This window comes from Pinus tabuliformis, chromosome 8 (assembly GCF_031772625.1).
Source record: "Pinus tabuliformis cultivar Carrire ecotype Pingquan chromosome 8, CPIR1, whole genome shotgun sequence".
Lineage (NCBI taxonomy): Eukaryota > Viridiplantae > Streptophyta > Pinopsida > Pinales > Pinaceae > Pinus > Pinus tabuliformis.
In genome coordinates, this window is record NC_142294.1 from 850,773,441 (window position 1) to 850,787,250 (window position 13,810).

At 34.6% G+C, this 13,810-nt stretch overlaps 1 pseudogene; it reads right to left on the reverse strand.

Moving 5' to 3' along the window:
- Window positions 1-452: 452 nt before the first annotated feature.
- On the reverse strand, window positions 453-1,006 carry LOC149238240 (fructose-bisphosphate aldolase 2, chloroplastic pseudogene; annotated as a pseudogene).
- Between the last annotated feature and the right edge of the window lie 12,804 nt (window positions 1,007-13,810).

The window sequence follows — 13,810 nt, forward strand, 5'->3', positions numbered from 1 at the left end:
TATGGGGATACAAATGCATTACAAGGCCTACATTTCACACTCCAACTCTAGAGTTACCAGGTGCACAGTTTACAAAGACCACTATAAAACACCCTAGACTTGCTTAATAATAGAATGTGACTCATAAAATAACATGGTAGTGAGTCTATTCCACAAACTCACACAAACTCACACAAAATTTCATCTAGTTTTCCATCATCATTTAATTTTGAAAAAAAAAATATTTATTGCACTTTAACTTTGACCATGAGTGCTTTTAGTATTTTCTTTATTTTTCTGATTTAATTGTCTTGGATTCACCTGCATGATTTGTTAGAGTAGATAATTCTAATAAAACCATTCCATTGAGTTAGCTAGGCTCAATGCTTCTGATTCCAAAACATTTATAAATGCCACATTTCACTATGGCATAAAATTACCAAAGAGACTCGAACCCAACTGCGATCCAAGTGTTATGGCTCACCCATCACCACACTGACCAACCCCCTTTCAAACTGATTGCCTCCATAGCACTTTCCCAAGTAAAAGAAAACCTTCACCTTGACTTTCTCTGTCACTTCAAGGGTTCTGTCAATGGAATGATCTCCATCCAGAAGAACTCCCCACACAGCTTCCTTAACAACTAACTCTGGAGGCTTATTGGGTATTCTGACAACTATTTGCCATTTAGCAAATCTTGCACCCTGTTTGTAGTACTCAGTAGATCTTGAGGCTAATTCATCCAAACCCTAGCACCAATATTAATTGTTTGATCCTGGCAGTGGAGCTAAACCCTTGTAAACTTTGATGTCAAACATAATATTTTACTCTCGCAAATAGTCAAAAAATTCTTCCCATCGATTATGGATTGCTATAGGGTCTCTTCGAAAACAATGAAACCAACTGCCAAGCATACAAGAAACTCATTGTTTTACAGTCCGATGTAAGAGATCCTCTTCCCACAAGTCGCATTGGACTCATCTATGGCAAGAATACCATGACCAGGAGATGATATAGTTCTTTCCATTGTTGTTATCTGAAATTTCAAATAGAAAATCATCGAGACTTTTTATCTGCAAAAATAGAAGAAGCATCCTCCTTGAGTTGCTTTTCAGAAAATTCCATAGAGTCAAGTGCAATCTCGCACTTAGTAAAACGAAATTCCCCATGCGCCATGGTCTAGTAGAGCATGTAAGCGAATCGGGCAGTAGTCACGGGTGCCTGCAACTTGAGACTATTCCTGGCTATTTTCCATTCCCAAATGCAATCCTTTGTAACATATTTTCACTCCACCGAAAGCAGATCCATGATGTTGAAATTATGATTTCAGCTGCAGTGAACAGAACAGCAGCAACTACTTTATTCATTTGTCGTGATCCGATGCCCCACATTTTTTCCCCATCTTTTAAGTCACCGCCATTACCATCTTTTCACTCTTTAATTATTTTTGAGTTCCCGAAGGATGAAGATCAGATACAGCACTACATCATTACTTCTCAACAACCACATTAATGAGCAGAACGGCTGAAAGAGAAAAGAAACAGCCTCGAGCCGACGTATCATTTATCAGTCATAGATTTCATCACCACCAACTCAAGAAATACAACAAAAGATCAAATCTTTTAATCATGAGTAGCAGAGACTTCATCAGCAAGTTAAAGCGGTGAAGACCCTTTCCCACACTATAAAATGCAGACACAACAGTGTAGAAAAATATAGATTGAAAGTTCTTTTGTAACACACAGCAGTGTAGAACAAGAGAGTTTTTTTTTGTATTGCACAGCAGTGCTGAAATTTTCTGAGATAGTTGTTTTGTGGAACTGAAGCGTTCCTGTTGTAATCCCTCTGTCAAGAGGAAGATGCTCTTAAGCATAATCTTTTCTGAAGATCCCTCTATGTGAGGAAGACTTAGTTTTAGCACTTAGTTTATTTTTATAAATAGAAGTTTCTTTTTGCCTGTTGTTGTTACACCGTAAGTCGAAAAATACGTGATGTCAAAAATCCCCGTTGCTGTTACACCGTAACTCAAAAAATACTTGACGTCAAAATTTTACGTTGCTGCAACACCACGAACAATGTTGCTGCAACACAAGTTACAACAACTGAAAAAAAAAACTGTGTTGCTGCAACACCGTTTCCAGAGAACGAATTTTTCTGTTTTTCTGAGTTAAAAACAGAGTATTTTTCTGTGTCAAAAACAGAGTATTATTTTGATCAGTTTTTAATCCTGAAGCAAAGTAGAGTATTATTTTATGCTTTGTTCTTGTGTTTTTGAATTATCAGAAAACAAAGTTTTACTCTCTGTTCATATTTTTGTTGTTTCGGAATTTATCAGAAAATTCTCAACAGTGGAAACAGAGGATTTTTCCACTGTATTTTGTTTGGAATAACCAGAAATTCCCGACATGGTATCAGAGCTTGTCCAAGCTCTTTGAAGACATCAAAGAAGCTGAAAGAAGATTTCTTGCTGCAACAGATTATCCAGCAAAGCGAAAACGCTGTCAAGGTATTTTTCAGATTAGTTTTTTTTGTAGCTGCTGAAGACAATTAAGTGATTTTTTTTTACAGTCAAGTATTGCAAGAATGGCCAACACCAGCGTGGGTATGTTTAATACCCAGCTCCCACAGTTCAATGGGAAAAATTATGACTACTGAGAAATAACCGTGAGAGCCCTGTTTGCCTCACAAGATTTATGGGAACTTGTTGAATATGGATTTGAAGAACCAGAAAATGAAGAAGAGTTTATTGGACTAACTCAGGCAGAGAAAGAGTTGTTGAAGAGCAATAAGAAGAAGGACTCAAAAGCCTTTTTAATTTTATATCAAGTAGTGCATGAGAGTGTGTTTCTGAGGATAGCAACAGCCAAGACATCTAGAGAAGCATGGAAAACTCTCAAGACAGCCTATCAAGGCATGGAGAAAGTGAAGACAACAAAACTACAGTTGCTGAGGAAAGATTTTGAGAACCTGCGTATGAAGGAGTCAGACAATATTGACTCATTCTTCACACAAGCAATTGGTTTGGTCACACAGATAAGGTCTCATGGAGAAACTCTTGAAGAAAGGAGGATTGTGGAGAAACTATTGAGGTGCCTACCCTCAAAGTTTGATGTGCTTGTCACCACCATAGAAGAGACAAAGGATCTTTCAAATTTTTTAGTTGATGAACTTCATGCATCACTGATAAAACATGAGCAGAGGTTGAGTAGAAATGAAAACTCATCTCTAGAGCAAGCCTTCAAGACCCAGATGTCATTTGGAAGAGGAAGAGGCAGAACCCAATACAGAGGCGGAAGAAACAGTCCATCAAACTTTCAAGGAAGAGGTAGCAATCCAAATCAGAACCAAGGCCATGGCAGCAACCAGCAAAGTGGACAACATCATGCTCAAGGACGAAGGTATGAAAAATCCAATGTCCAATGTTATTATTGTAAAAAATATGGGCACTATGCAAATGAATGTAGGAAGAAGTAGCATGATATGAGTAATAGATCTAGTGCAAATATCACTAGAGAAAATATCAGTCAGGATAATGTGTTGTTAGTTTGTAATATGGCTAAAACAAACAGTGAAGATATATGGTTTCTAGATTCTGGTTGCAGCAACCATATGACAGGAAACATAGCCCTGTTTTCTGTTTTAGATCAGAGTGTGCAGTCACAAGTCACACTTGGGACTGATAGTAAAATTTCTGTTATGGGAAAAGGAGAAGTTAAAATATTTACAAAGAAAGGTGAAAAGAAAACCATAGCAGATGTCTATTATGTTCCTGGAATGAAGTGTAATCTCTTGAGTATTGGACAACTTGTTCAAAAGGGTTACAATGTTTTATTTAAGAATGATGTATGCACCATCATGGACAGATTACCCAGAAAACGTTGTATTGCTGAAGTGAAGATGACAAGGAACAGGATGTTCCCTCTCAGAATAAAAGCATATTTGAAAAATAAAGAAGTAGTTGCAGCGGTGACACAAGAGGCTCTCCAAAGCGTACCAAAGGATGAAAATTGCTTGTGGCATTTGAGATTTGGACATCTCAACTTTGGAGGTCTTAATTTTTTGAGTAGAAGAGGAATGGTAAGAGGATTACCATTGATAGAAAATCCAGACAACCTTTGTGAAGGTTGTATATTGGGAAAACAACACAGAGAAAGTTTTCCAATTGGGAAAAGAATAAGGGCAAAAGCACCTTTAGAAATTGTCCACTCAGATTTATGTGGACTGATGCAAGCTCCATCACTTGCAGGCAGCCAATATTTTCTAACATTTATTGATGACTTTACCAGAAAGACTTGGGTTTATTTTCTGAAGAATAAGAGTGAAGTGTTTGAAAAATTTCAAAATTTCAAAGCACTTGTAGAAAATCAAAGTGGGTTGCGTATCAAGGTTTTGAGAACTGACAGAGGAGGTGAGTATATCTCCAAAGAATTTTTACGTTTTTGCAGAGAAAATGGAATTCATAAGCAATTTACAGCAAGGTACACCCCGCAGCAAAATGGAGTTGCTGAAAGGAAAAACAGAACAATCATGGATATGGCGAGGAGCATGTTGAAGGCAAAGCATTTGCCAAATGATTGTTGGGCTGAAGCTGTACACTGTGCAGTATATATTTTGAATAGATGTCCTACAAAAGCAGTGATGAACAAAGTGCCAGAAGAAGCATGGAGTAGAAGAAAGCAAGGAGTCACCCACATGAAAGTTTTTGGTTGTGTGGCTTATGCACACATTCCAGATCAGCTAAGGAAGAAATTGGACAGCAAAGGGGAGAAATGTATTTTCATTGGATACAGTGAAGAATCCAAAGCTTACAGGTTATATATCCCATCCAGCAAGAAGTTTTTTGTGAGCAGAGATGTTCAATTTATTGAAGAGGAAGCTTGGGATGGAAGCATCGAGAAAACAGTTAATGTTAAAAACTGTTTGTCTCATGATGATGATGATGAGGAGTTGGCTGAAACACATCCCCAAATAGCAGTGCCAGCAACAGAACAACAAGAGACACCCTTGAGGAGAAATGAGAGTGCTTCTCCAAGCACACCACAAGGAGGAAATTCAAGTGCATCTACAAGCACTTGCACACCGAATGAAAGAGGTAAGAAATTCAGAAATTTAAGTGATATCTATGATGAAGGAATGAATTCCCTGTTTGCTTTGTATTGTCACGTTGATGACCCTATTCATTTCGAAGATGCAATTAAAGATAAGAAATGGATAGAAGCTATGGATGAGGAGATGCATGCCATAGAAAGAAATAAGACATGGGATTTAGTTGAGCTACCAAAGGTAAAGAAGTCATTGGAGTTAAATGGGTCTACAAGACTAAGAGTAATGCTGAAGGGAAGATAGAAAGCCATAAGGAAAGACTTGTTGTCAAGGGATACAAGCAACAATATGGGAGAGATTATGAGGAGACTTTCGCACCAATTGCAAGAATGGAAACAGTAAGAGCAGTGTTGTCCATAGCAGCACAAAAAAAATGGAAAGTTTACCAAATGGACGTGAAGTCAGCATTCTTGAATGGAGTATTAATGGAAGAGGTTTACATTGAGCAACCTCTAGGCTATGAGAAGAAAGGCCAAGAGCACAAAGTCTGCAGATTGAAGAAAGCTCTTTATGGGCTGAAGCAAGCGCCAAGAGCGTCGTACAGTAGGATAGATTCCTATCTACTGGAGAACGGATTTGAGAAGTGTGAGGGAGAACGCACTATTTACATCAAAGAAAAAGACTGTAAAATTTTAATTGTTGTGTTATATGTTGATGATGTGATTTGTATAGGTAATGATGACTACCTCATTGAAAATTTCAAATCTGTCATGAAAGAAGAATTTGAGATGACTGACATGGGTTTGCTGAGATACTTCTTAGGAATAGAAGTAGATCAAAATAAAAATGGAGTTTTTATTTCACAGGCAAAATATGTAAATGTAAGTGTTGAGCAGATTTAACATGCAGGACAGCAAGGCAGCAATCACTCCCACAATGATGGGATTAAAACTCAGCAAAGAAGACAACAACAAGGATTTTTACCCTAGCATGTACAAGAGCATAGTTGGCAGCCTCATGTATTTGACTGCAACTAGGCCAAACATAATGTATGCTGTTAGTTTAATTTCCAAATTCATGGAGAAGCCAAAAGAAACACATTGGCAGGCAGCAAAGATAATTCTGAGGTATGTTAAAGGTACAAAAAGGTATGGCATATTTTATACTGTTTTAGAATGTTCAAATTTAGTTGGATACACAGATAGTGATTGGGCTGGAAGTGTAGATGACCGGAAAAGCACATCTGGTTACATTTTTCACATAGGTTCCGAAGCCATTTCATGGGCTTCCAAGAAACAACCAATTGTGGCATTGTCTACAGCAGAAGCAGAGTATGTGGCAGCTACAACAACAGCATGTCAAGCGGTTTCGATGAGGAGAATATTGAGAAGTCTATGCCATGAGCAGACAACAACAACAATTATTTTTTGTGACAATAGCTCAGCTATTGCATTATCCAAGAACTTCGTATTCCACAAGAGAACAAAACACATAGACAAAAAGTTTCACTACATCAAAGAATTGGTGAACAATGGAGAAATCATTTTACAACATTACAGGACTCAGGAACAGGTTGCAAATATTCTGACAAATCCATTGGATCAGAAAAGTCTCGAGTTTTTAAGGAAACTTCTGGGTATGACTGATAACCCAGCAGTTGAAATTAAAGGGGAGTGTTGAAATTATAATTTCAACTGCAGTGAATAGAATAGAAGGAGCTACTTTATTCATTTGTCGTGATCCGGCGCCCCACATTTTTTCCCGATCTTTTAAGTCACCGCCATTACCATCTTTTCACTCTTTAATTATTTTTGAGTTCCCGAATGATGAAGATCAGATACAACACTACATCATTACTTCTCAACAACCATATTAATGAGCAGAACGGCTGAAAGAGAAAAGAACCAGCCTTGAGCCGACGTAGCATTTATCAGTCATAGATTTCATCACCACCGACTCAAGAAATACAGCAAAAGATCAAATCTGTTAATCATGAGCAGCAGAGACTTCATCAGCAAGTTAAAGCGGTGAAGACCCTTTCCCGCACTATAAAATGCAGACACAACAGTGTAGAAAAATATAGATTGAAATTTCTTTTGTAACACACAGTAGTGTAGAACAAGAGAGTTTTTTTTTGTATTGCATAGCAGTGCTGAAATTTTCTGAGATAGTTGTTTTGTGGAACTGAAGCGTTGTAATCCCTCTGTCAAGAGGAAGATGCTCTTAAGCATAATCTTTTATTAAGATCCCTGTATGTGAGGAAGACTTAGTTTTAGCACTTAGTTTATTTTTATAAATAGAAGTTTCTTTTTGCCTGTTGTTGTTACACCGTAAGTCGAAAAATACTTGACGTCAAAAATCCCCGTTGCTGTTACACCGTAACTCAAAAAATACTTGACGTAAAAAATTTACGTTGCTGCAACACCACGAATAGCGTTGCTGCAACACAAGTTACAACAACTGAAAAAAAAATAACTATGTTGCTGCAACACCGTTTCTAGAGAACGAATTTTTCTGTTCTTCTGAGTTAAAAACATAGTATTTTTCTGGGTCAAAAACAGAGTATTATTTTGATCAGTTTTTGATCCTGGGGAAAAGTAGAGTATTATTTTATGCTCTGCTCTTGTGTTTTTGAATTATCAGAAAACAAAGTATTACCTTGTTCATATTTTTGTTGTTTCGGAATTTATCAGAAAATTCTCAACAGTGGAAATAGAGGGTTTTTCCACTGTATTTTGTTTGGAATAACCAGAAATTCCCAACACATGATAGTATTACACTGTGTTTAAATTTGTCAGTGCTTCTAAACCAAAACTGCTTCCTCTACTTGAACTGCTTAGGACCAGTACTGAATAAATGCATCCAAATTCTTTGATGCTCCTCCCCCATCATTAGAGATAGGCACTATTGCTGCCACACTTACAATATCCACTCTTCACTTCAGCTCCATCACCACAACATCCACCGCTATTATTCTTTTCACAGCTTCCATAAATCTCCACGATGACACCTACGTCGGCGATGAGGAACCCAAGTCTTGTTGTAAGATTTACACCTAGATCTAGTGATCTGAACCCCAATTGGCATGATCAACACACAAATAGGTCAAACTCAACACACACTCGTTGCCTTCAACAATACTGATCCGACCTCGATGGAACATCCATCTGCACCTACAAACTGGAAGCTCAACCTCCACTATCAATAAAATAGGCCCGCGACTGTTCACCAATCTCCTCTAGCAGATTTCAGCTCCACTAACTTCAACTAATTTAGACAGGTTGGATCCACACTATCGAGATCTGTTTAGGGATCCGTCCTCCTGTCTCAGATTTAAAAAAAAAGAATCTACAGCCAATTTTCCACTTCGGTCCCGATGCAGTGTTGAGTCGTATTTAAAGAAATAAACAAAAATGATGGAAAAACACAAAAAGAATTACTTGGAAAACCAAGCTCTTTATTTCCTCGGCCCAGGAGGGGCCAAGCTCACAAGGGCCTAGGCCCTTAGGGCTCTAATACCATGGTAAAAAACCTATATTCTATTAACTAAATGGATCTCCAGGTGAGATACTTAGAGAGTACCCAAACACTTCACACAATACACACTGATATTCACTCAGGAGAACCTAGTACATATAGGCTTTCAAGCTAACAGGGTTGTTTCAACCACTCCCTAGATAGTAGGATCTGAGACCTAATCTTAGAGTCTCAATCCTATCCTTAAAAAAACTAATTATAACTTTCTCCTTAATTCTAACATAATATGAGTAATATAGATCATTAAATTTTAACCATTCGATTATTTATAGATTAAGCACCACAATATTGTACATATTGTAATGTTAAATGGTGTATGCAATCAGAGCATTTTTATTATGCTTATATATTTAAAGGATATTTACAAATTTTATGCATAAAAGTGAGGTTAAACAATTAATCTCAATTTCATAATTGTGCATATGATTTGAAAATATTCTTAAATTCTGAAACCAGTTCATACTTTTTCAAGTGTAAATGTTTAAAATATATTTTGTGTGATTTGATATCACGCACGTGTGTGTATGTGTGTGTGTGTGTGTGTGTATAATTTTCTTTTTGAATGCACATATCGATTAAACAACTTCAAAATTCCATTGGGAACTTGGATTGTCTAGACTACACAATTTAAATTACAAATTTAACAAATATTTAATGTACTTACAAAATTGACTAAAACATATATGTGAAAGGGGTCAAAATGTAGCAGAGTATGACTACTTGAAGTTTTTTAACCATAACAATTTTTTTCATTTTTTAAAGCGATATATAATTTATATATAGTTGAGATCAAACATTTTACTTAATATGGAACTATTTTATTTATGTACATTATCCACATTATTATCTTGTTGGAGGAAGCTAGATAATACGTTCAATTTTTTTGTCAAACCCATATTAATTTTGGTTTGACAAAAAGAAATTGAAAATTTTTTATAGTTTAACATTACATATAGAAATCTATTATTTTTTAACAATAATTGAATTTATTTATTTTCAATATTAAAGTTTTATTTTGTAATGATAGAAATAGTAATGCTTCCCTATCTTATTCTATTATGTTTCCATATCTTATGATTTTGGTCATTATAGAATTAGTTTAATTTTACAAAAAACATGGTATGATAATACAAATACTAATTTGAAACGAAAAAAGGTAATGCATATGCGATCTTGCTTTTTTTTTTTTTTTTTGTTATTTATGTTAACCTTATAAAAACTAAGTTTTTAAACTTACATCAAATATTTTTTATATGAAAAATAATAATATTAAATTGAATGGCATATTAATTATAAATATGAAAAATAATAATATTAAATTGAATGGCATATTAATTATATGAATGGATTATTTTCTCTCTATAATTAAATTTAATTTTTAACATTATTATATAAGAGAAGTATAAAATTTTAAAGTAAGAAAAATCTTTTCCTTATAACCCAAATATTATATATTCTCATTATCACTTTCTATATTTTATCATGTCAATATAATCAAATTCCAATGTGATAATTTACATATAAATTTCTACTTTATTATTACATAATAATATTCTAACATCCACAACCCCATATATATATATATATATATATAATCCTGGACCATACTAGGTATAAAGTTAACCATGGTAAAGTTAATATTATAACATGTTAATTTATATTCAAAGTGTATGACAGCTAGGCCTAGGGTACTATGTAGGCTCACACTTGGGTTTGTGGAACTTTCTCGACCTCTAATGGTTGTAAACTTGTAAATGATCCCACGATTGAAATATCAAGGTTTTGATCCAACAGTCCTTAGGGCTTCAAACCGGTTAAGGGTAACTACCCAATTTTCTCACCCTCGTTGTCAGTAATTTCAACAATATTTTCTCCAACATTTGTATCTTCCTTTACTTGAATTTGCTCAACCCATTCCACTGTTTATTTTTTCTCCTCTTTTGAGGTTCTTCGGATTATTACCTTGTCGGCTTCGAAGTTTTCCTTCTTTATTTTCCAAACATTCAAACAGTAATGGGCTGTGAACCACCATCAAACTATGCGGGATGATTTCTCTTTGTTTCTAGAAGTCACGGCTAGCATGTTATCATTGTGATTCAAAGAATAATTTGACTCTCTATTTTCTTAAAATTTGGATACCTCCCGTAGAGGTTTTTGTTTGTACCTCTTATAGGCAACTTGAGAATATAAATTATTTTAATGAAATTCGTTAGAACTTCATTTCTCAGAAATATTTCTCCAAAATTTGCTTTATTCTGGATGTGTCTTTTCTTTCCTATGGTAACCATGACCCTAGTTTATAATAAGGCTTATAAAGATTTGCAATGTAGGGACTTATATACTGCAGAATAGTTGATTGAGCTTTCTTTTTGTGTTTTAGTTCATGACTATATCCAAACTGCTTGTAATATATTATCAGACAGATAACTTATACGTAAATACGTTTATATATATGTCAGTGGATTGTGTCTCGACGTTATGGTGTAACATTATTTTTCTTGAGGCAGTTGCATTCTGTTTGTAATTTTGAAATTGTATTATTTTCATTTGTGTTCAATCCTCGTGTATAAATTCTCTATTTTCAAACTTATCTTTTCCTTCTTTTTGAATGTATATGTATATATGTTTATTTGATATCTTACTTCATTGATTTAACCATCCCAGTAGTACCCTATAACTTTTACTCTGATCATATTTACAATATAGTCGTACAATTTAAAACTAAGTTGTTTTATAGGAATTACTCTATTGTAAAATTTATTTCTCAGTTGCGTCATATATATTTTGCTCAGTTATCTTCTATCTCTATCTATGACAAGTTCTTTATTTCTTGTAATTTTTATTTACGAGGATTATTACAAGGACCGCAAAGGGTAGGCGGGACATGGCCTCCATCTAGGACCTTCCATTTGTCCTCTATGGTAGTTAGAGCTAGGTATATTTATTTGCAAAAATAAAGACTATTCTCGATTTGCGCATCCGGTCCAATGGTGGGATCTAACCTATTTCTACAATATGTTTACTATTGTTGATATCTAGAAACATTTATTGTAGCATAAAAGAATATTTCTCCTTTTTTTTTTGTTCACACAAATTATTTATTTAGGTCTTACCTACAAAAATTGTACTCACTTTCCATTTTGTCAAATTCATGAGAGCCTTTACAAATCAATAATTTTACACATTTTATTTTTGTATAAATTTACAAGGAGCCTTTTTCAAATAAAAGATTCTGCCCACATTTCCTTTCTATTAAATTTACAAAGAACCTCGTGAAGTTCTCTGCATCAAATAACTAAACAATTTTCATAGATTACTACCTTTCATGTCAATAATTTTGTTCTAAGAAAACATAAATATTTTAAAATACTTATTTGTTAAGGATGAAGTTGTTAGGGAATTAACCAGGGAGAGAAACAACTCCTCTCAACCAATGAAAATGGAAATTATGTCCAATTCTCTCCCAAGCCATTTTTTCACTCATAGAACAATTGCTTGACAATGACCTAACAAGGCCTATTCAAAGGCATCAATACTTTACCAGTCTAGCACAACAACTCACAGACTCACATGTTTGTCTCACTCGTTCCAATGGCCACCCACTATTTCAATAATACCATAATTGGAAGTGTCATGCCTTCCTCCAACAACATCATGTTTGAGATTCACAAGCTTACAACTTCATTCTCGTGGCTTGGACCTCCAAGCTTACAACTTCATTCTCTTCAGTTGGATCTCCTCCAACCAGGTACCAAGTCTTAAAGGTTACCTCAAGTTTTATCTTCTCTTCCCCCTCTTGGCTCCATTGTCTCAATGAGATTATTGATCTCTAGGGAGAGGAATAAATACCACCAACATGTGTGTTGTGTGAATTTTTTTTTTTCATTTAGTGTCTTTTCCCCATGAATTTTAAGAAGTTATAACTTTTTAAAATAAATTAAAATAAAACTTTTAAACATTAATGTTTTGGAATTTTCACTTAGCCCATCATTTACCAACTCCATGCAGTAAAAGTAAATTAAATATTTACTTTCCACTTAGGGCTGTTATATTTTCCCCTTGAGCTAAACACAATCCTCCATATTTCTTTGGACCTCAATGGATGGAATATGCTTGAGCATAAACTTTTACATTCTCCCAAGTAGCTTCTTACTGCTTAAATACCTCCAATACATTTTAACCTAGGTAATAACTTGCTTCTGTAGCATAATTTCTCCTTCATTATAAGTATACGGAGGCTCCACTAGGAATATTTTATCTAGTTCATCCTATATTCATAATAATTGTCATTAGGTTTTGTTTATCACTATTTAAGAAGCATATATATATAATTATTTCAACTTTGTTAAAGGAACCCAATGGATAAGGCAACCTAAAAGGACTCCATATTGTGGTTCCAGTGTGAATTTCAAATCATGGAAGTACTAATTCCATTGGCATTATGTAGATAGTGCTAGTAACATTTCAGAAACCATTTAATGTTTCTTATCTTTAATTTCAAATGATACATATGCATTAGTTATTCATGGAGTAAGGTTATGCCTATATTAGGTTGCTTTTCTTTACGCAAAATGAAGAGTCCATGTTGCAACATTTATTGAATTTTTCCCTTTATTATCCTGCATTGTAGGTTGTTGTTGAAGGTTATACACTATTTATCTCTCTGTACAACTATGGGATTTCTTCCCCTTGCACTCATTTTCACATTGAATCAACTCCCAAAAAATAGGTTTAGAGGTTTCTCTTCATAGTCATAGATGCACCACCTGGCCACAATCTTTTTCTTTCCACTAGGTTATTCCACATCATAATATCTTGCAATTGCTACTAATTTTTTAAGGAATCCTATTAATGTTTACCTATTTACACTTGCAACATTGACTTAGTCAATCTCTAGTTTCCTATCACAAGAATTTTTATCTCATATATATCCAATGACCATTGCCTGTTTTTTTAAATTTACCTATTCATATTGCCACTTACACTTAGTACCATACACAATACACATGTACACATGCATATCAACACATTACTCAATAATTTACACATTAGTGCTTATAGTTCCAAAGACCACACTGTCTCTATTTATGCAAACTAGGTCATACTGCATATTTTTCTTGATGAAAATAGGATAAGAATCTTGCTTAACATATAGTTTTGTTTTTCATACTATTCATAAGTAGTAATCCTTATACTCCAATGACACCTTGAAACCATGTCAAATATACATAGGTATTTATATGTATTCAAT